General features: G+C 34.5%; 1 pseudogene; it reads left to right on the top strand.

Moving 5' to 3' along the window:
• Positions 1-20851: 20851 nt before the first annotated feature.
• The window catches only part of LOC131152120 (glycine--tRNA ligase, mitochondrial 1-like), a 41162-nt pseudogene continuing 38847 nt past the window's right edge, over positions 20852-23166 (top strand).

Raw genomic sequence — 23166 nt, 5'->3', positions numbered from 1 at the left:
GTCACGGAACTATGAGCCATATGTGATCTTTGTGCAAAATAACAACTAGTCTATGCTACGTGGCTTTGATACCAATTGTTAGCTTTACCGTGATCCCAAGAGGGGGGGTGAATTAGTATTTTTAAAATTTAAGCCCTAGGTATTCCTCTTAACAGTTGTATGTTCACAATCCTATGGTCAATCTAATGCGAACAATATAAATATATGAGAAATTAAATGAAGCAATTTAATTAATCGCACAAGCACCAGAAAGCAATAAATAAAGGGTAACACACAGATATGTTATTGAGGTTCGGCCAACTGCCTACATCCCCGCCGTGGCTAACCAGTACAAGGATTATCACACTAACTTGCTCACTTGAATGGGTGGAGCGGCACATATACAAACCAGGTCAAATTATCACAGGGCTGACCTACAACCTTTACACCAATCCTTACCAGGTTGGATTACCGCCCCCTTCGGCCACACCTGGAATCTCTCAGATATACAATCGAAAGGTACAATATATGGGTGCTTTCATGTAAAGCAGATTTGTACCACAAATGCGCACAATATCACATACACCACAGATGATTTAATAATGTAAGCTCAGTGTGGTCTAAGTAGTTCAACTCTCAAATAGATTTTCTATCAGTGTAGTACGCACGTGAGAGTGTCAATAATAATCTGCGTATTTCAAAATATTCAATCAAACGTGTTCACACAGAGTATCAAGCCTTAAGAATATCAACTAGCAGAGTATCTTAATCATGTGAATATGTATATGCTTGGATTGCAAAGTAGATATTCTTTGTATTCAGCAAATGATATATACTTGAATAAAAATTGCCACAAAGATTAATGTAACAAATACAAATATCTTTTCACAAATATTTCAATAAGATTTCAGAAGATATTTGAGTAGGTTTGAAAATATTTTTGCAAGCCAAAATTAAATACAAACCTCCTAAGCTATTGCAATGAGAATGCAACACTAGGAAGTTTAACACAAGTCTTCTTAGGGTAGGCTTATTAGAAAAGTCACCTAAGAATACTTAGGTTATGCTCTCAAAGAAAAATGGATTCAAATACACAATAAATGAGAGTGCAAACCTTCTAAGCAATAATACTCAATACTTACAAAATGATGTAGATGGATGAAGAAGGTAAGCTTGAGTGGATTTTTAAAGAGTATGAGCAATGGGAAATATTTAGCTTGAGAGAGAGATTTTGATTTTGGTTTTTGATAATCCACACTTAATTCTCCTAAATGAAATAGTATATATAGACATACAAAAATATTTGACCGTTGGGGACCTATTAGGGATTGTTGGAAAAGTTTAATGACACTTAAACCATTTTAACCCTGTTTAAAAATTATTTATCCGTGGTAAAAATTATGGCAATCCGAGAGCTCCGGTCGACCGGAAATGTTTTGATTGACTAAGTTTCAAATGGTTCAGTCGACCAGGGAAATATTGAACTAAGGGCACGGTCGACCAGGAGAGGGCGATTTCCTAATTTTCCGAGTTTCGGTTGACTAAGGCATTTTGAACTACCTGGTTCGGTCGACCAGACCGCTGGAATTTCTCCCGAGGACCCTCCGGTCGACCAAGTAGTTGTAGTACAAAAGTGTTCGGTCGACCAGATGGTCAAACTTTTGACCCAAGGAGGTTTTCGGTCGACCAGGTGGTCAAAAAGTTGACCAAAAAAGGGTTTCGGTCGACCAGGGCTTTTTGAACTACTTGGTTCGGTCGACCAGGTGGTCAAAAAGTTGACCAAAAAGGGTTTCGATCGACCGGGGCTTTTTGAACTATTCTGGTTCGATCGACCAGGGCCTTAGTCAACTGTTGACCCTGGCCTGGTTTCGATTAACCAGGTCAAAATGAACTGAATGTGCTGGTCGACCGAAAGTGCACCATGTGTGCATTTCGGCCCAATCTTGAAGCATATAAACCCTATTCAAGTGCCTAACAAACAAATGTGTATATGTGAGTGTCCTAGGGTCACTTGGGGTCCAATTTGAAGACACCGAAAAAGTCCGGTGTCGATCGACCGAAGGATACGCCCTAAGGTCAGGCTAAGGTCATTTTGCATTATGATTTGATTTGAGCTTACAAGATAAACCATGCATGTGTTGTGTGTGCTTATTACAAACCAAATGTCCTAATTACTATTACAGACCAAATAGATCATTAAATATATTATAACTAAAACTACGAACTGGTCTTCAAGCTTTGAGCTTTCTCGTGCCATTGATGATATGCTAATATGAACCTGCACATGAGCTAAATATTTAATAAATACAGGAGTATTTATCATCATCAAAATTGGGTGTGACCTATAAGGTCAACAGTCTCTGAGCCGACTGAATGTTGTTGACGAGGAGTGGATTTCGTCGATGAAATTTGTGAAGGACTCGTCGACGAAGGACGGACTCGTCGACGAAGTTCCCTGTTCTATATATATATAAATCTGATTTTTAACTTATTAAAGAAGCTTTCTCTCCTCTCTCTGTCTCTCTCTCTCTCTCTGTCTCTCTCTCTCTCTCTCTTTCTTTTTCTCTCTCCTTCGGTCCTCTCCCTTTCTTTCGTCGATTTCGGGCTAGATTTTCACCGGATCGACAATCCGAAGTCACCACGACGCTCTTGGGAAAGTTCTCTCCAAATCTATTGGAGCGAATCTTTGGTGAAAGCAAGTTGGAAACCATCCCAAATCCTGGGTAAGGCTTTTTACTCATTATTTGGACTTTTGATAGTTGAGAAAAGTGTTATACACATAGAAATATCGAAGTTTAATATTGGGAATTTTCATTTCCAGGGGTGTTGAATTGGGAACGTTGGGAATCATCCCTAAGTTGAGGTAAGACTTTTAAGCCAAATTTGACTTAACGGTAGTTATAAGAAATGTTATGCACATAGAAATATTAAAGTTTAATACTGAGAGTTTTCATTTCCAAGGTTGTTGAGTTGGGAACCCTGCGGGTGCAAGGAAGATTTTCTTAAAGGCTTTGCAGGAATCTGGTAAGGGGATGAACTAAGCTAGTTTCGTTTTGAGAAAATGCATGTATATGTATATATAACATTTGGTTTAAGGAAAAATAAATATATTTATATATGTGATTTATATTTGCAAAATACTGTGAAAATGATCGTACGTTGAATATGTGAAAATCCATTTGTGTGGCATGAGTAAAAATATTGTGAAATACTGTTTTCTGGGAATGGGGAAGATATGGACTTTTATGATGGAAAATCGGCGTACGGGCTGAGATTTTTATATGATTTGTCGGCGTACGGGCCGTGCTATGTGACTGTGATTTGCCGGCGTACGGGCCGTGCTATGTGGATATGTTTACCTGCATACGGGTCGTGCTATGTGACTGTGATTTTCCAGCGTACGGGCCGTGCTATGTGGATGTGATTTGCCAGCGTACAGGCTGTACTATGATTTGCCAGTGTACGGGCCGAGCTATGATAAAATGTGTAATACCGGCGTACGGGCCGATGATTTTCATGATATATGTATATGTGCAAAATGATATGATTAATGTGAAAATTAATGATATGAGATATTCATGTATCACGATTTTAGTATATGTATATGATATCAGAACCTGGTTGGCTTGGTTTAGGCTAGCACTTGCACGATGCCGTTGCTATGTGTCCATGGTCTTCGTGATCATCATATTTGTGTTAACGCCGCATTATGGAGTGGCGTGAGATTGGATGTTCAATGTGGTTATTTTCAAGAAGTGTGCTGTTATCGCCCCTAGTATACGGACCAGGTCTGGCAGACCCATCGGACCTACAGACTAGACTATTAACTTGGCAGTGGTCGGCCAACCATTGTCAGGTCCCGTCTTCAGGCCACACAACCCAGTCATGTGGGGGTAATACATGACAATAGCCAGCTAACTTACCAGGGATTGTTTTTATGTTATTATTATTATTATTATTATGATATGAGATGAGAAATGTTTATGAAAATGCAGTATGTTCTGCTATGTTTTGATATGCAAATGTTTTCCCAGATTTGATAAACAGTACTGAATATGATATGTATGGTATTTGTGGAACACGGTATACTCATGTTGCCACACACTAGTATTAGTTTATTTCCGTTACTGAGAGGTGTCTCACCCCTAAATCTTATGAGCTTTTCAGGAACCCCAGATAAGAGAGCGGGAAAAGCCCCGCTGATCTAGAATTGTCAGTTCGCCCTTTTTTAAGGGTCAGTTTTTGGTAGGGGATAGTATGGTTTTGTGGGAATTGTCCTTAGATTTCATTTTTGGGATGTATATATGAGGTACAGTGATTATAGTAACTCTGGTATTGTAGTGCATGTTATGATAAGATATATAAGATTGTACGCTTTTTGCTGCGTAGGCTTCTGCTATATATATATATACTCTGATATATCCCTGGTACCCACAGGTCTAGGTGGATTGTGACCTGCTGAGCTGGAATGTGTGATGTGTGGTATTGATTGATGTAGATTTCATGATGATAATAATAATAATAATAATAATAATAATAATAATAATAATAATAATAATAATAATAATAATAATAATAATAATAATAATATATGTGGAAAAATGAGCAAGTCGTGACAAAAATGCAACTTTACAGGCCGTTTGGTATCATTATCAAAAATTAAAAAAAAATAAAAACTAAAAACCAAAAAACTGAAAATAAAAACTAGAAACGAGTAACCTATTTGGTCAACATTTATAAAATTAATTCAAATTAAAAAATTTAATTAAAAAAATGCTCATTTACATCTTTAAATCAAATAATATTATAAAAATATGATTAAAATAACAAAATTATGAATAAACATGTTAAAAAATTACTATAATAAAAATAAAATTTAAGATAGTTATTTTATTTAATTGTTCTATTTTCAAAATTCACTTTACAATAAAAATTTTATTGGACATGAAAATTGAAAAAATAGTAAAAGTATTTTATAATTGACTTCATTATTATTTTTTGAAATATATATTTTTAATTATATTTAAATTCATATGTTTATTTAATTTTTATTTTAATTTAAAAGTGTATAAAATGAATAATTCAATCCAAAAAAAAAAAAACTATTTTGAATATTAAAAAATCCGGAAAAGGATGCCAAAACAACTAAAAATCATAAAATCTGATTTTCAATTTTTTGGCGAATAGTTGAAAATTGACAATATAAACAAAAAACTAGGGGTGGCAAAAATGGGTTCATGGGTTGGGTTCAGGCGGGTCATAAACAGGTCGGGTCATAAATGAGTTGGAGTTAAAGGCATCACAACTATGTAGACCCTAACCCGTTCGTTTAATAAATAGGTCACCCATTTAAAAATATAATTTATTTATTTTAAATATTTATGACAATTTAAAAAAAAAAACACTCATTCTCCTTCATTTTATTTATAATATTTAAATAAAAAAATATAAAATGTATCTTCACTCTCAGCCCAAACCCAAACACGATTACATGAACATTGCAAGCTTGTCTCAAACATTCAAACGACATATTTGAGAAAGTAATCACTCTTCCGATATGACGACACATGTACTCCATAAACCAAGCACTGTCCATGACAAGAAACCCTAGAAAAATCTATAAAAATCTCCATAAACACAGTCTTGATGAGATCGAGTGAACTGTGGGAAGGCTAGGTGCTCTGCCAGCTGCCGTAAGGGAATTGGGAAATCTGAGATCTCACTCTCATATCTGGCATGCCTGGGGGGTACTGAGTTTTTCTAGTGCCGAATGCCGACTGCTGTAGTGCCAGGAGTGAGGCTTCTGTAGTGCCGAGTCGCCTATGAGTCTGTGACCTATGAGGCTATGTGTCACCATAAAAAAATTGATTTTTAGTGACGAAATTATTAGTGACGGATTCCGTAATAACCAAAAAAAAAAATGTAGAATAATAATAATGGTATTTTAGTTATTCTTCACAAGTGCTCAATCCTCTCTTGCTCACTTATCTTGTAAGATTCATTCCTTGAGAGAATAGAGTGAGGATTTGGTTATGTTTCATATTGGTTCGTTTAAGGAGCATTAAATTGTATTTCCAATCTCTTGTAAGGTTCTTTATGAACCATTGTTGTAAGGTTCTTGGTGAACCGAAGCGAAGGCTCTTGGTAAGCACGGTAGGGGTTTGATCCCGAGTGTAGGGATTTGTTCTCAAGTTGTAAGGCTTCTCCACCAGTGAAGGAGTATCTTTAGTGGATTGTGAAATCCTTGGCTTAGTGCTAAGGCATGGATGTAGGCTTGGTGCCGAACCACGTAAAAATACCGGTGTTGTTCTTTCTCTCCCTTACACTCTTTATTTTATATCATGTGCATGATTTATATTTATATTACAATATAATTTCTTGTATCTTGCCAAGAGTTTTTATTTTGTAGAAAAATACGTATTCCACGAAAAGAGTCTATTCACCCCCCCTCTAGACTATATACTCCGGGTTGGGACTCCCAACACCTACCTTCCGTTATTGCTGTGGCCTTTGGTTCCCATATGGGTGGAAGACCTCTAAGTATTTTTCTAATCATCTCATAGGTAGTGTAGGTTTTTCCTAAGGCATTAAGAGAATTGATTATGTGAGTGAACCTTGTATACATACTAGTAATAGATTCATTTGAGTTCATTTTGAAAGCTTCATATTCACTAGTTAGCATATCAATCCTATTGTCTCTAAGAACGACTGTTCCTTCATAGGTTACCTCTAGCTTATCCCAAATTTCTTTGGCTGTTTTGCGGGTCATGAATCTATTGAATTCGTTAATATCTAGAGCACAATATAAAGCATTTATAGCACTTGAATTAACTTGTAGCATTTGTTATCTAAGTCAATCATGTCCTTTTTCTCCTTAGGGACTTGTTTTCCATCTACTAGTTTGAAGGGTATTAGGTCACCATCCATGACAACCTCCCAAGCTTTCCAATCCATAGTTTGAAGATATATTCTCATACGCTATTTCCAAAAAGTATAGTTCATTCTACAAAAGATTGATGGTCGGGTTGAGGATTGATCCTCTCCAAAGGGAGCTATTCTTATGTGTGCCATTTTGATCTTTATATAGCTTCTTGTTAAGATTTACTATAACCTGACTCTAATACCAATTGAAAGTAGAATAGTGATCCCAAGAGGGGGGGGGTGAATTGGATTATTTAAAAATTTTAAGTTCTTTTTGAATCCTTTTACTTGCTTGTTTAGTAGTCACAAAAAAACTTAAGTAAATTAATCAATTATTAATCAAAACCAAAACACACAACAATTTGCTGAAAACTTAAACAATCCAATCACATAATACCAACAACCAAAATAACCAAGAAGTTGCAACTCTTTGAATTGCTTTCAACTTTTGTAATTAGCCCTGTAATTTGAATGCAAGCCTTGTTTTGATTTTGATTTGTAATTCGCTCTCTTAACCAAGATTTCTGAAAATTGACCAACGTACTCCCTTGTGGGTTTCCACAAAAGGTTAATTAAAAACGTACTTTCTAAAATCAAGAGTCTTCTTTGAATTTAGTGTTTAAACCCTGCAACCTGCACTTAGCATACACAAGAATATATATGGTGTAGAAATTAAAGAGAGTAGGGTTGAGAAGAATACCAAGTTTTACAAGGTTCGGCTTATCCCCAGCCTACGTCCTTGCCTTTGGTCAATTCCACCAAAGGATTCCACTATGTATGCTCTTTTCCGGGTGCAGCAAGCCTTTTACAATATTTCCTCTTTTTCAGGAAGAGAAACCTCTCCAAGCGATCAACCCATGCTTGGTACAATGATCCAAATCAGTTTTGAACCATCAAAATACAACGAGAAGGCTACAAGAATCTGAGTATAATGAAACTCTCAAAACAGAGCAGAGTTGTACAAGTTAGAGCACAGAATATACTTTAATCAAATAATAATATAGAAAATATAAAGCTCAAGTATAGAGATCACCAAGGGTTCTTTTAGTGATTGAGAAAACTTGGTGTTAGAACCGTAGGTTGAAGATTCAGCAGCAATTTCAGAAGTTATCTCTTAGATGGAGTGTGAGCAATAGAGAACTTTGAGAGAAATTGAAAGCTTGAATGCAAGAATGTTGTGTGATTACTTGGTAATTAATTTCTTGGGATTAAATGAGTATTTATAGGCTTTTTAGGATTAGCTTCCTTATTCCCCAAGTTACTTGGAGTGTCCACCAAGTTTTTATAACGTTCGTAATTGAAAAACTAATTTTTAAAATTTTCCCGTTGAAGTTTAAAAATTTGAAATCCCGTGGAGTCAATCGGCTGGACAGGCGACTGAGACCCTTTTGTTTGACAGAAATTAAAGTCAGTAAATTTTCAATTGGCTGACTGAACCACGTTCAAAAAGTGTCAGTCGGCTGGACATTGTTAGTCGGCTGAGTAAGGTTAGTTCATTTTGTCAGTTGGCTAGGCAGTTTATTTAACTGTTGCATTCTTGTCAGTTGACTGACTGATCCTAGTTCATAATGGTCAGTCGGTTGGGCAGGTTTTCAATATATAACTTGTGTCAGTGAGTTGAGCCATTCCAGGGTGTTCTGGTCAATCGGCTGACTAGTCCTTTCTTTTTCCAAAAACTTCCGATTTTGATTTGTAAACCCTTTTAATTTAAAAGACTCAAATGTCACTTTATAAAATCATTTTCCAGGGTTTTCAAAAACTGGTCTCTAAGTGTTTGCACCCTATTGAGCTTCATATTTCTAAATTATATTTGATTTGAAGTACTTACAAACGACTTTACTAAATATGACTTTTTAAGTACTAAGTCTTCGAGTCTCTTGAGGTTCATCTTGGTTTCGAGTCCCACTTAACCTTTAAGCTTTTTCATTTGTCTTTTATTGCTTCAATACTCGGAAACGCTTTCACTTGATTTGACTTTGATTTCCAGCTTACTTCCATGACAAACATGAGTGTAGTTTTATGTAATCCCGAAATAAAATCACTCAACAATACACATTAAAATATCCTTCTTTGTTATCATCAAAACAAGATTGAAAAGCCTAGTTAGGCCAACAATACTCATTTTTCATTTCTTTTCGTTTCATAACTAACATTTTTTCAGTCGTTGTGAATTAATCTCGGCATCTTTTCAGCCGTGGTTGGTTAGTTTCAGCATCTTTTCAGCCGTGGTCAACATCTTTTCAGTCGTGGTTGGTTAGCTTTGACATCCTTTCAACCTTGGTCGGCATCTTTTTAGCTGTGGTTGGTTAGCTTCGACATCCTTTTAATCGTGGTCGGCATCTTTTCAACCATGGTTGGTTAGCTTTAGCATCCTTTCAGCCGTGGTCAGCATCTTTTCAGCTGTGGTTGGTTCCATGATTGCATTAATACTCACATGCAGCATATTTCATATATCATTGTCATACTCAGTTTATTTTCTGTATATCTTGCATCTCATATATATAATATAATTCCACACAAAAAATTTATTTTACTCATGCCACACAATTTAGCAGTAAAATTTATACGTATATTTCTTTTAAAACAAGTCAACCCACATTTAACATTTATATGCTGAAAATATACCTTTCATTTGTTACATAATTATTCTAAAAATATCTTTCACTTTCATCAGTTCATTTTCGCATATATGTATCTAATAAACAGCCCTAAGTTCGGAAAACATAATTTAAATAATTGACATTTTTAAATCTATACTGAAACATATACACGTATATATAACACAATTCATTTTCCATAAAGTTCATAAAAATTCTGATTTAATATATATATTTTCCCTTATCTTGTTTCGTGAACTACACTAATAGGGGACCCCAAAAAGATACCCGCGACGCTCACCCAAGTCCTGAAATAAAAATCATAATTTCATTAAATCAACCCTAAATAAAATACTATTTTAATATTTCCTAGGCCCATAAATTTCAAATAAATAATTATACCCTCAAATATAACCAATTCACTTATTTTTCCAAATCTCACTCTCGCTTTAGAGTGGTGCCTAAGATACCCATATTAAAAATTTACTCCAACCAAAATGACAACGATCGCGACTAAGACCTCGTAGTGGTGTCTGATCGTCGATTTAATGACATATTTAATGAGAAATTAAAGATTTAGAGGGAATATACATTTTCCCATGAGTGATACCTACGTTGCTCCCACGATAAATTAGTTCCCGTAGAAATGTCAGTGGCGGAACTAGGAACCCAACGGTACCTTCCGTTTCCCGATTGGCCAAATATCCATCAAGAAATTGAGGAGAGAGGGAAATGAGACAAAGGAGAGACGAGAGCACGAGACGTCACTGGTTCTCAGAAAAATTCTTTCCTTCCTGAAGCTATTATGAAGCTTCAGGAAGCCTTTAGTATATACCTATTCTATTATAATATTTTACTTTATTATATAAACATATATATACCTTCATCCTTACTTACACACACACACACACACACATATATATATATATATATATAACTAACTAACATATTATTTATTTAGTTAATTCAATTTAATAATGTCTAATTAATTAGTTAATTAATTAATAAATAATATTAATTTAATTTATTTTTACTATTCCTTTTATTTTTTATTTAATACATTAATTTAATAATATTTAATTAATTAATTGATAAATAACATATATATATTATTTTTATTATTTTTATTTTCTTTTTCCGGGTTACTACACCTATACTTGTCGATAAGTAGATCCTGAGAGCATAAAAATCTCAAAGTTGTAAAGATACCGAGAGTAGAAAAATGGGCTCGTCGACGAATGCCCTGTTTTCGTTGATGAGTATCCTTCTCTGGATCGTTGACGAATCTCCTGTGCTCGTCGAATAGTGTGCCTGGGCTGCGAACAGTTTTTTGATTTTGAATTTGAACGTAGGGGTGGTTGGGTAATTGGAGGGAAACCTCCGAAATACTGTTATATATGTCATTTTGGACATGTATTGAGTGTGTGTGATCATTTTGAGAAGTGTATTGTGTATTTTGAGATTTCCTAAGTGAAATTCTTGTACCATTACTTTCGTGGATGTAGGTTTTGTCGAACCACATAAATTTTGTTGTTGTTCTTATTATTTATCATTTTCTAGTTGAATTTTCATTTTTTTGTTTTATTTATTCCGCTGTACTTAATATTTCTCCCAACCAAATCACAATAAAATACCATTACATTTTAAACGTAAGGGCGATAATTTGTTAATATGTTTTCTTATCTGTTTCACCACAATAGAACATACATTCCTAATTATTTATCGTTATAAGATCCTACTCAAAAGTTTGCATGTAATCTATCTTCTATTCAAACACAAAATAAAAAAAATAACATAATGTTCAATACTTAATGTTCTCTTGACTTCAAAGATACCTGAAGGTCACAGGTTCGAGACGTAGAAATAGCCTCTTGCAAAAATATAAGGTAAGACCTTGCATGCGCGAGAATTTTGTGTAGCGAGCTTTATATTATGGTCCAATTATAAATATTTTAAAATTTAAGAACTTATTTGCCAGTAACAAAGTCTTATCAAACATAGGGACGTGGTAGCGTGGGACCAGCTAAAATTTTTTGGAGGAGGACATGGTAGCGTGGTATGGTGTAATTTTAAAAAGTAAGCAGAGACCGAAGAGACCATATATATATTTGGCCCCGTCGCCCTCCCCACAATCCTCCAGCTTTCTCCCTTCCGCCATTTCTACTGCTTCCTTTCACATCATCTCGCCTTTGCTGCTGCTGCTTCTTCTCTCTCTCTCTCGAGTTTTTTCCCGTTTTATCCCTTTCTTTTTTAAATATATTAAATAATACCTTTTCTGGGAAAATATTTCTCGGAATAACCCTGACGTAATCTCGCTACTTGGAGTAGCGAGATTTGCCACGTGTCATTTCCATAAAAAAATTATTTAATATATTTTTTAAAAAAATAAAAATTCGAGAAATAAATTATTCTGCGTAATAAATTATTTCATAATTTATTACGCAGAATAATTTATTTCTCGATTTATCATTTTAAAAAAAATATATTAAAAGAATTTATTGTATAATAAATTGAAAATTTGAACTTTATTTTAAATTACCAATTTTAATTGTACCTGAAATTAATATATATATATATATATATATATATATATTGACACAACAAATATTATTTAGAGTTTGACACAACATATATATATATATACACTAATAGTTTGTTAAAGGGATAGAAAATATAACGTTCAAAAATATTATTCATTTTTAAAAAATATTTAAAAATAATAATATATATTTAGAGTTTGAAATTTAAATTATAAATATGATTTTTATGTATTTGTACAAAAAATAAATATTTTTTTTATAATTTTACCTAAATTTAAATTTGACTCTCGAATTCAAATTCCCAAATATAATTTTTTTATTTTAATTATTAACATGAATAGAAAAAATCAAAGTAAAAAGTTGATTCTTTTTAAGAAATTAAAAAAAAAAAGTGTGTTAGAGGTTAAATATTCTTAAGTCAAAGATTTGTATAATTAATGTATTTATTTGTGGATTCTAATTATGTGAGATACTCTTTCTAAAACTACTTCTTAGGTGTTTCCCTTATTGTTTTATTCAATTAATAAAAAAAATAAGAGAAGATTAAGATATGATAATTATGTATACATTTATTATTCAAAGTAAAGATGGATTATCTTTATTATAAGAGACGAGAAAAAAAAATGTTAAAGACTTGCTTAGTTGTGGAAGATATTTTTTATTTTCTAATATTTAAAATTTTAAAAAGTTATAAAAATTTAGCTTTTTTTAAAACATATTTTGAATATACATATAAAAAAGGTATAAAATTGGGTGTAAATACCCAGAAAATATAATAAATAAAAGAAATTCGAAAAAAAAAAATTTTGGCTGAGAAAGGAGAAAAATTGGCGACAATTTTCTAGAGATGAGAGAAAACCGGTGACAGTTTTGGGGATTTGTCGCGGGACAGTAAATAAAAACCATTTCAAACTCTAAATAATTCTCTTTACATTTTGTTAATTTATTATTTATTAAATATAATTCCGCCTAATTATCAACAAGACATTCAAACTAGGATCATTTGTTAGCAATTTTTAAAAATTAAATTGTGATATCCAAAATAATATGTGAATCGCTTTAATTTAAAATTTTAAATAGAAGATAGTGCTTTTGAGATTTAGTGAAAAATATAAAAATCTATATTTTAAAATTTTGAGATTTGTTCAAAAAATATATATTTATCTTTATATTTAATATGAAAATATATATTTTAAAAAAATTATTCTGCGTAATAAATCGAGAAATAATTTATTACGCAAAATAATTTATTTCCCAATTTATCATTTTTTAAAAATATATTAAATAATATATTTTTTATGGAAATGACACGTGGCAAATCTCGCTACTCCAAGTAGCGAGATTACGTCAAGGTTATTCCGGGAAATATTTTCCCAGAAAAGGTATTATTTAATATATTTAAAAAATAAAGGGTTAAAACCGAAAAAAACTTGAGTTTTTTCCCGTTTTAACTTTTTTTCAAAAAAATATATTAAATAATACCTCATTCTGGGAAGTATTTCCCAGAATGACTCTGACGTAATTTCGCTACTCCAAGTGGTGATATTTAACCAAATCTCGCTACTTGGAGTAGCGAGATTTACTTTTGACTGAATGGCTCGTGCTAATGCGTGGCAAATCTTGCTACTCCAAGTAGCGAGATTTAATTGGGATAATTAATGCTCTGCCAGCCACCTTTCGACGCATGGTAAATCTCTGCCAACCACCTTTTGACGCGTGGTAAATCTCGTTACTCCAAGTAGCAAGATTTTGTTGGGATAATTAATGCTCTGGCAACTGCCTTTTGAATTACCATCCACCCGGCTTTCGACGCGTGGCAAATCTCGCTACTTGGAGTAGCGAGATTTGCTTCAGAATAACCTCGCCCGTTCTTCCTCCTTTCTTGTGCGAACAGAGTACCTGTTGCAGAGCCGAGCAGGTTACCGTTAAAGGAAGACTCCAGAGCAGGTGACCGTTGCGGGCTTCATCAAATCGAAAGTTATATAAGGAGATAGGGTAAGTTATATTTTCCATGTTCAGTGCATAGATTTTTAAATTATTTTTATTTCATCCAAAGCTTTGATAATCGGAGAGAGAGTTTGTGATTTGTGTTAAAAGATTCGTGGATAAACATTACTCTTAAGTTTTGTATTTCATTGCTTTGGTATTTGAATTTAATTTTTTGCCGATAATATTTTATTTTTTCCATTCAAACTGTTGTTCAATATTTATTTATTTTTTTTGGATTGTTGTTTCATTGTAAAATGCATTATCTTTCCTGCCCTAGAATTTGTTGAAGTTTCCTCCACACTAAATTTGTTGAATTTCCTTCTACTTTTTTGAATATAATTGTGCAATTATTATTAGATCATATGGTTTACTTTCAAAATGGGAAATTTTGTTATTCAATCCTTGAATTTTCTTCTACTGTTTTTAATATAATTGGGCACATCCACTAAAGTTTTTCAAGAACATGTAAATTGTATGGTTTTAATTGATGGTTTGAGTTAATGTGAGTGCACATTGTAATTATAAATTGTATTGTCATTTATCGTATTAAGTGCATATACTTTTCTATGAGTTAACGAAATTTAGAATTTAAATTTTGACTTATTTTATTTCCTACACAAACTTTAATAATTTTAGCTCATTTAAGAATGTAATGCCTATGATATATTTCATAGATAACGCATAGAGTATATATATACACGTGCCTTTGATGTTTCTTATATTTAATTTCAAGTTTTAATTTTCCTTGAATTTTAGTTTCAATTCCTAATGAATCAATTGGCGCCTAATGTTGCGCAACACACGCTGCCCTGGTACAGATTCAAGCTGGACATGCACCGGGAGCACGAGGTAGTGTCGGTTATGTGTATTGATAGTATTTTTCAATATTTGCATATATTCCCATCCCACCTCTGACATTTACTATATGTATACGCGCAGTTCGTATGGGCGCCCTACACTGATGACATTGTTGCCGACCTACCAACTGGTTATGCAGTTGGGTCGGACCTCTGGGTTGCCCGAGTGCCACTCATATGTTTTCATATTGTCGAGTGGCATCTCCCAGACCGAGTGATGCGCCAGTTTGGCTTTCGACAGGGCATCCCCGGTCGCTTCTGTACTTCGGGGGTCGATGTACATGGGGAGGACTTGCACGAGATTGATGGTCGTGGTCGGGGGAACACAGATTGGGCTGCAGAGCACGCCATGTACGTCAGTATGTGGGTGCATAGGCACGAGTACATTGTCGAGGGAGTGCGGGCAGATGGCCCGATGCGTCCGGAGGATCCGTATTACGCGTGGTACAGGTCGATCACACGTCGCTTCGTAAATAGGACTGTAGCGATCCACATGAGCCTCGTACACTTACTCAAACGTATACCTAATTTGTTACCGTTTACATTAGTAGTTCAATGTTGTAACCACTATTTTCGTATGCTGCAGGCTGACGTATTATACCAGGTCTACTCGCTATCATCAGACCCCGCTGTGAGCAATTTAGCGAGAGTTGGTTTGGACATTGTCTACGAGGACGAGAGACGGATCCCTGCCCCACACCGGACCCCGGCCCCACGAGGTGGTCGAGCAGCTCCAGTACGAGGGGGTCGAGCAGCTACCTCCAGTCGTTCATCGAGTCCGGCCTTCTTACCGCCCATTGTACATGAGGAGTATGTGTTTGGGCCGTCCGCATCGTATGCCCCATCGACAGTTGCTGATTTTGCGGGACCCTCCAGTAGACTGACGAATTATCGATCTGACTCTGCCGCAACGCCATCGATGTCGTACTTACTAGACGACCCTCTCGATGCGGAGGAGGTGGACGCACCCGGCTTGCCAGCTCGGACTTGTCCAGAGACTACATACGACATAGCTCTCCGTCCGCTTCACCTAGAGAGGGATTATCCAGTACGTATGGGCGGAGAAGACAGACATGTAGCCCCTCGACGTGACCGAACGCCAAACGCGGACGAGCAGCTAGGTGAGGGCAGACGCACACGGCAGCCACCCCGACACCGGAGACGACCTCCATGCGGTACCGAGTAGCCGATATATGTATTTGTTAATTAGTTCATACTTTCATTTGTACATCAGATATATGTTTACAACTTCATTTGTACATAATGTATTTATTCATTATTTATTTGGGCATAATGTATTTATTAATGACTTCATTTGTACAGCATCTATTTGTATAGAATATATCATTTGTCTTTTATTTCTACTTGTTTGAAGTATCATTTGTACATAATGTAATTGTTTGGAGTATCATTTGTACATAATGTAATTTTCTTAATTCTGAATCTATAGAGCAGCAATAGGTAAAGTGACAAGCAGGTATCATTTAGTGTAGTAATTTGATATGTTGAATGTATACGAATCTGATGAATGTAACATTGTGAACATACTGGTATCAATTGTATTTGAAGAATGTTCTCTTTGCACAGGTGCGTGGATGGATATGCTCAATTTGTAAACAGGACTCTGCCGAAATTAGTATAGTATTTTGATAGGTTCAATGTATACGATTCTCGTGAATGTAACGTTGTGAACATACTGGTATCAATTGTATTTGAATAATGTTTTATTTGCACAGGTGCGTGGATGGATATGATCAATTTGTAAACAGGACTCTGCCGAAATTAGTATAGTATTTTGATAGGTTCAATGTATACAAATCTCGTGAATGTAACGTTGTGAAATATAAATTAGTCTCTCTATGTATGCTTCTTAGGTTTTATTTCTACTTTTAATTTCACAATATTGAAAGTAACACCAAATGGGCCCCTGAGGAAAAAGGAAAGAATTCAATTAGGTTCAATTCAACTTGAATAGGGTTGAAATGTATACTCAGTAAAAGAGCTGTATGATATGATGATTTATCTTTAGAACTACCAAAAAAAATATAATCCTAAAAAGTGTATACCGAGCTATTTGTATTTCTATAATAGTTGGTTCGTGGCATCATTGTATCCTTCGACTTTCGGATGATTCAGAATTGTGTTACTGAAGATACAAAATTTTCATGAACATAAGAATTTTAATGTTTTGACCACAAACATATTGCTAATAGATTCCTTGGCATGGAGCATTAATCTTTTGTTCATAATAAGATTGATATGGAAAGGAGGGTATGTCTTCTTATTTTAAATATAAATTAAGATTTTTTGTTAATTAATACCAAGTTGCGAATTTAGATATGAATGAACAGCTTCAATGAAAAATCTTTATTCTCGATAATGGAATTCAAACTAAACGAGGGAAAACATTGGAATACTTTGGAATCATTGAATGCACAAACCAAATGCTAAGCAAAGGCACAATAGAACCAATCATTAAATTAGAAATGTAATGACAATCCAAAATGTAGAAAGTTAAACATGAGCCAGACAAAAATAATAACCTATGATCTGTAAAGGAGGAAGTTCTATTAACTCCTATCGATAATGGATACATATATGATAAAGAAGTAAAAGTTAAAAAACATTAAATGCAGGACAGTGTTGTCCCAACTCTATATGCTAGAACATGTTAATAACATAGAAAAAGGAAATAATTTACAAATTTTAGCTCATTTTGTATGATTCATGAAGGGTGAAACCATTTAACATTCGGAAATGTAAAAACAATCTGAAGGGGGATTGTCGTCTGAAGGAGAAGCAGAATCAGAATTCACCTTCTCTCAGCTCCTCTCTGCCTTCTCTTCATTACCACCTACCCTGCCGAACACTGAACTGCTCTTCTTCTCTAGTGAAATACATGGATTCTCTGCAGGCATCAAAATGTCCGTCAGCAGCTTCTGGCCTACTAGCTGAGGCTGTTGCTTATTATCTTGTCCTCTTTTCTTTCATGCAGTTGTTGCTGTCGATTTAGCATTTGTTGCTATTTGTTTTCTTTTACCCCCATTCTTTCCATATTCTGGGCGACCAGCTACCACATCCACCTTAAAATCTTCATCGCTGAAATCATCGTTTTCATCTTCCCCATCAGATATCTCTGTAATAGTTAACGACTTTTCTATGCTGCAGCCTTTGATACTTTCTTCCTCGCAGACACTTGGGGAATTTCATGTTAATTCCCAACATCAACAACAATAAGTTTTGAAATGAGCAAAAGACTCCATAAGTATAATTGTAGTAGTCATTTGAGGAATAATGACTAGTCTATCTGATCTGAGATCATTAGGGTGTTCCCTTACTTTGACAAATGGTACGGTTTGGAGCAAATTGGCCAGGGTGATTGCTAAACAGAGATGGATTCTGGGGGATCTGAGGGCCTAAAAAAACCTGTAAAGGCTCTTAATGCATCTGACTTCTTCCAACAAAAACTGCACGACATTCCCTCGGATGGTGACCTGCAACTACTACTGAATGAAAGGAGAGGGACTGTGAAATTATAGATGGGAAAGGAGAGGGAATGTGAAATGATAGGTGGTCTGGGTGTGCTGGATCTGAAAGCCTGGCATCTTTCCTTGCTCACAAAAACACTCTGCAATATCCACTCTAAAAAGGCTTTGTCTGGTCCAAATGCGTCAATCAAATCTACCTAAAAGGTTCAAGTCTGTGGGAGGCTAGGATATCAAATGATGAATTCTCACTATACAAAAAGCTCAATAGAATTAAGAATCAGATTATGTGAAGATGTGCGAACCACCTGGATGCATTGTTTCAGCCTTTTGAGGAATAGGACCTCGATCATTCTAGCTCTTTCATTTGCTATAACTTCTAGATAACTAAAGGAACTACGGTTCCTTGGTCCATGGTGGTTTGGAAGAGTGGAAGTACCCCTATACCTGCTTTCACTCTTTCGCTGGGAATTATAAGGAAACTACTTACTTCTGATAGGCGTATTGGGTTTGAAGGAAACCTGTATTGTTCCTTTGGGTTGGTAAGAGAGTTGGTTTAGCCTCTACTGTTTATCTCATATGGAATGCCAGAATTAGGAAAAGGTTTGAAGGAAAATTCGTATCTCCAATGGAGTTGATTGTGACAATTTAGAAACATATATCAACAGTACTAGGCCAAAAGGTCCCTACAGTTGCTCAGGCTCTCTTAAGATCCTAAGTGTTAACTTTATTGCTTGTAATTTTGATGGAGTTCATTTTCCCCCCTATATCTGCCCAGTGTTCCATGTAAATACTCATTTTGATCAATATATTTACTTTTCAATCAAAAAAACAATATGATAAATTGATGGATCATCGACTTTCTTTGTGCGACAGATAGCGGTAATAAATGGAACATAATATTTAAATATTTCCTACTCAATAATAAAATATATAAATATTTTCCTATTTAATTAAATATAGTTAATATATTAGCATATGAGTGCTGAGCTAATTTCTAAAATCCCCTCGAAAAAAAATTATTAAACAATAGTTTTTGTTAAACTTATTTTTATTAAGCATTCACTTTTTACGTGTCTTATTGTAATTTATCATTATCATTATGGAATCTTTTAAAAAAGAAAAATTGAAAGATTAGGAGTTAGGTAGGTAAAAGAGAAATTAAAATAAATCATAATTTTGAAATTTAGAGATGGATTTGAGTTTTAATATTTTATAAAAAGGGTAAAAAAAATTTCCAATATATATTGTATAATACTTTAATTAATTCTTGGCTTGTAAAGTAAAAGATAACTTGATGCTTGTACTATGGGGGGGATATCATACAAATTTGTTATGAAAAATATTAAATTCAAAATTTTGAATAGTATATGAAACAATTTTGAAATGAGGATACACTTCTTAATTTTGTTGTCTTGCCTGATCTTAATAAACATTTAAATGGATCCAAAAACATAAGGGGGCAGCAATACAATATTAATGAATTTTTTGTAAAATTATAATTGTATTATTATTATTATTATCCCTAAGATCCAGCACTATTTATGATAAGTATTTTTGTCATTTGACTTAATAAATGAAACTGTCGAATCCTTCTAATTTAAATATTAATATGAGTAAAGATATTTTTAAAAAATAGGCTAAAATCAACAAAATTAGATTTAATTTTTTTAGTTTTATTTTTAAAAGTAACTAAGACTTAAAATTGGGATTAAGGAATTGTGTTACAGATGACCTCCTCTTCCTCTTTCTTAATTAGTCTCAAGCGATAACCACCCTTAAGCCTCCCTATTAAAGAAACTTTTTCTTTTTAAGAAATGAATTACTAAAAAGATGAATTACATTTTTATTGTGCATGTCAGTCTAATGGATGTGATCTGCAGGTTAGAATTTTGAACAGTTGCTGCAGAGCATGCACAGTAGCCTGCATATAGCCATTATTTCTTACCATCCTATTTTTGCTAGCATCCATCAACTACAAATACTAATAAGTAATAAAAATAATATAATGTATATATACATATTTAGTAATTATTTCTATAAAAAATTTTAAATCCCATCTTGGGATTTGCTGCCGTCCAAAGAGACTAAGCTCTCTGTCAACCATTTGATATTGTCCAATAAGATACTGACAAATCTGAGTTGACGTGGGCCATCCAACTCTGCTTATTTTGGGGCTGTCCACCCGAGACGATCCATCCAACGAACCAAAAAACACCATAGCACAAGGAACCGAGTTTTTTTCCTTATTTATCATTTTTTAAAATATAGATATTAAATAATATTTTTTTACAAAACTAATTCTTAAATAGACACGTGGAAAATCTCGCTACTCCAAGTAGCAAGATTTGGTTAAATATCGCTACTTGGAGTAGCGAGATTACGTCAGGGTTATTCTGGGAAATACTTCCCAGAATGAAGTATTATTTAATATATTTTTTTAAAAAAAAGTTAAAACGGAAAAAACTCCAAAAAACTCTCTCTCTCTCTCTCTCTCTCAGTTATCTGTCAGCCTTCTGCCCCCTGCCTCTCGGGTCTCGCCGTCGTTGCCGACCTGCATTCCAACTCTCCGTCTGACCCTGTCTATTCCTCTGTCCTCTTTGTCTCAGGTGAGTCATTTGAGCCTGCTTAAACTTATAGTCTATTTTTGTTGAATCTTCAGTGATTTAGAATGGTTTTCCTTTGCCGTGATCGAGTTGAGATTTTGGGTTTAACTTGGTGCCTTGAAATAATGGAACTTCGCTGTCTTTGTTCGTTTCAACTACGTGTATAAGCTTTTGATTCTGTGCTCTATTAATGGGGAAAGTGGGCGTGTGTGTGTGTGTGTGTTTTTTTTTTTTTGAAACATAAAGTTCAGTTCTTAATTTTATTTTTATTCCTTTCCTAAACAGTGCAGCCATTTATTTATTTATGTTTATTACTTCACTTGATTGATCAAATTTTCTTAACTCCTTCATTTGTTTTTTATTGACCCATGATATTGGATTTTTCCTTTGTTGCCAAAATTTCAGCTAAAAATTTGTGCAGAATCTTACTGTTGGATTCTAAATTCTAATTTTGATTCATGATTCAAACCTAGATTTGGCAAAGCTCTCCATGAAATATTTGATCAGAAATGCATGGTTTCACGATCCCGTGTCACACGCGTACCTTCAACCTTGTGAGACGGTTTTTACAAGGTACAACCGTGAGCTAAAATGGACAATATCTCACTGGGTCAAGATCATTACCGTTGGTATAGGGAACAAGTCGGTCACAATGAGTGGACGCCTCAACTGCACAGTTGGAAAAGACAAAGTATATAAAGGCATTCAAGGCAATAGTGGATGAACTTGAAACGGTAGAGGTGGAATTTGTTGAACTCTAGACGTTTGTGTGAAATGTGTTAAACTCTAACCTTGCCTTTGGGAGGGTTTCAGGCCTTGGATTTGGACTTTTGTGGATTTGAACAAAACATAGTATAAAATTATATTGAGTTTCATTCAAATCTACGGAAATCCAATTATGAGGTCTGAAATCCATGCTTGATGCTCCCAAACACTACCTAAGGGTGTGCCAAGAGAATTTGAGGCCACCCACGAGAGCAACAGAGGAGTCTTTATAGCTGCTGCTGCCTGTGTTTGAGGAAAGGGTTTCTAAATTAGAGAACCTTCTTCCTTGACTGAAATCCCAGAGAAAATATAAGGATGCACATACCTCGTGATTAACATATAGGGTCATTGTTCCCCCTCTTATCCCCTTACATTATGCCCACAAGACATGGCATTTTGATTTTTTTTTTATTCTTTGTTTAAGGCCAGGAAAGGTATGACTGAAAGAAGAGTTGGAGTTACCTTTTGCTCAGTCACCCCATAAAAAAAAATTTCAAAATTTTCTAGGTAGGGATTGGAACAAAATTTTTTGTCTTTTGCATGTAATGAAATTTGATCAAAGGAAGAGCTGGAATTACTTTATAGTAGGGGCATCTGCTTAATTTTTTTTCTTGTCTCCCAGTATTTTATTTCACATTTCTCCAATTTATTTTGTCTAACTTTGTTGGTCATACTTATTTACCTTTTTTTAAGGGGACATTTCTTTACCTTTGTGATGACTTGATATTGCATTTTTAATTTTTTGAAGGTGATGAGTTTGTGTCCCTCTCTCTCTCTCTCTCTCAGCCATTGTACATCGCCTCCGTAAACGTACTTGTGCTGAAAGTTGGTCTTGTTATTGTGTATGTGTGCATGCAAGCATTTACCTTTTAATTGTCAGAAGACTTTATTTTTTAAGCAAGAGATAAGAGTCATACCTTAGCTCCGGCTGGGATAACAAAGCCAAATGGCCATATACAGTTGTACAACTTGGAATGAACAAGAAGCCCATCAAGAAATTCTAGTGAAGTCTCAAATGCTGAAAGTCACAGTAAATCTTACAACTAGATTTATCTGTCGTAGAATCAGGATTCCATGGCAGTGATCTTCTGTCTATCAATATTTCATCAGTCAATCAAGAACTTCATCCTCTTATCCTTGAGCATTTGGATTTTATGTTTAAGACGACCCAATGACATCAGTGATTACCTTGATGTTCTCATATATGTAAGCATTTCTTGCTTTCCTAGAGTGGTGAACTACAACAGCCCAAATACGTTTGCAGACTTTTTCATATTTCGAAGCTCCCATATTTTTGATAGCCAGGTCAAGTTTGAATTTCAGTCTATAAAAGCTCCTTGAACATTCAGAACTATCACTTTTTTATATGTGCATTGTTATAGAAAGAAAGAACAAATGGTTCCTTGTTCCTAGGCTTTGCTTGCAGA

Source organism: Malania oleifera, chromosome 3, assembly GCF_029873635.1.
Source record: "Malania oleifera isolate guangnan ecotype guangnan chromosome 3, ASM2987363v1, whole genome shotgun sequence".
Taxonomy (NCBI): Eukaryota; Viridiplantae; Streptophyta; class Magnoliopsida; order Santalales; family Ximeniaceae; genus Malania; species Malania oleifera.
This window is presented reverse-complemented; position numbering and strand designations above follow the sequence as displayed.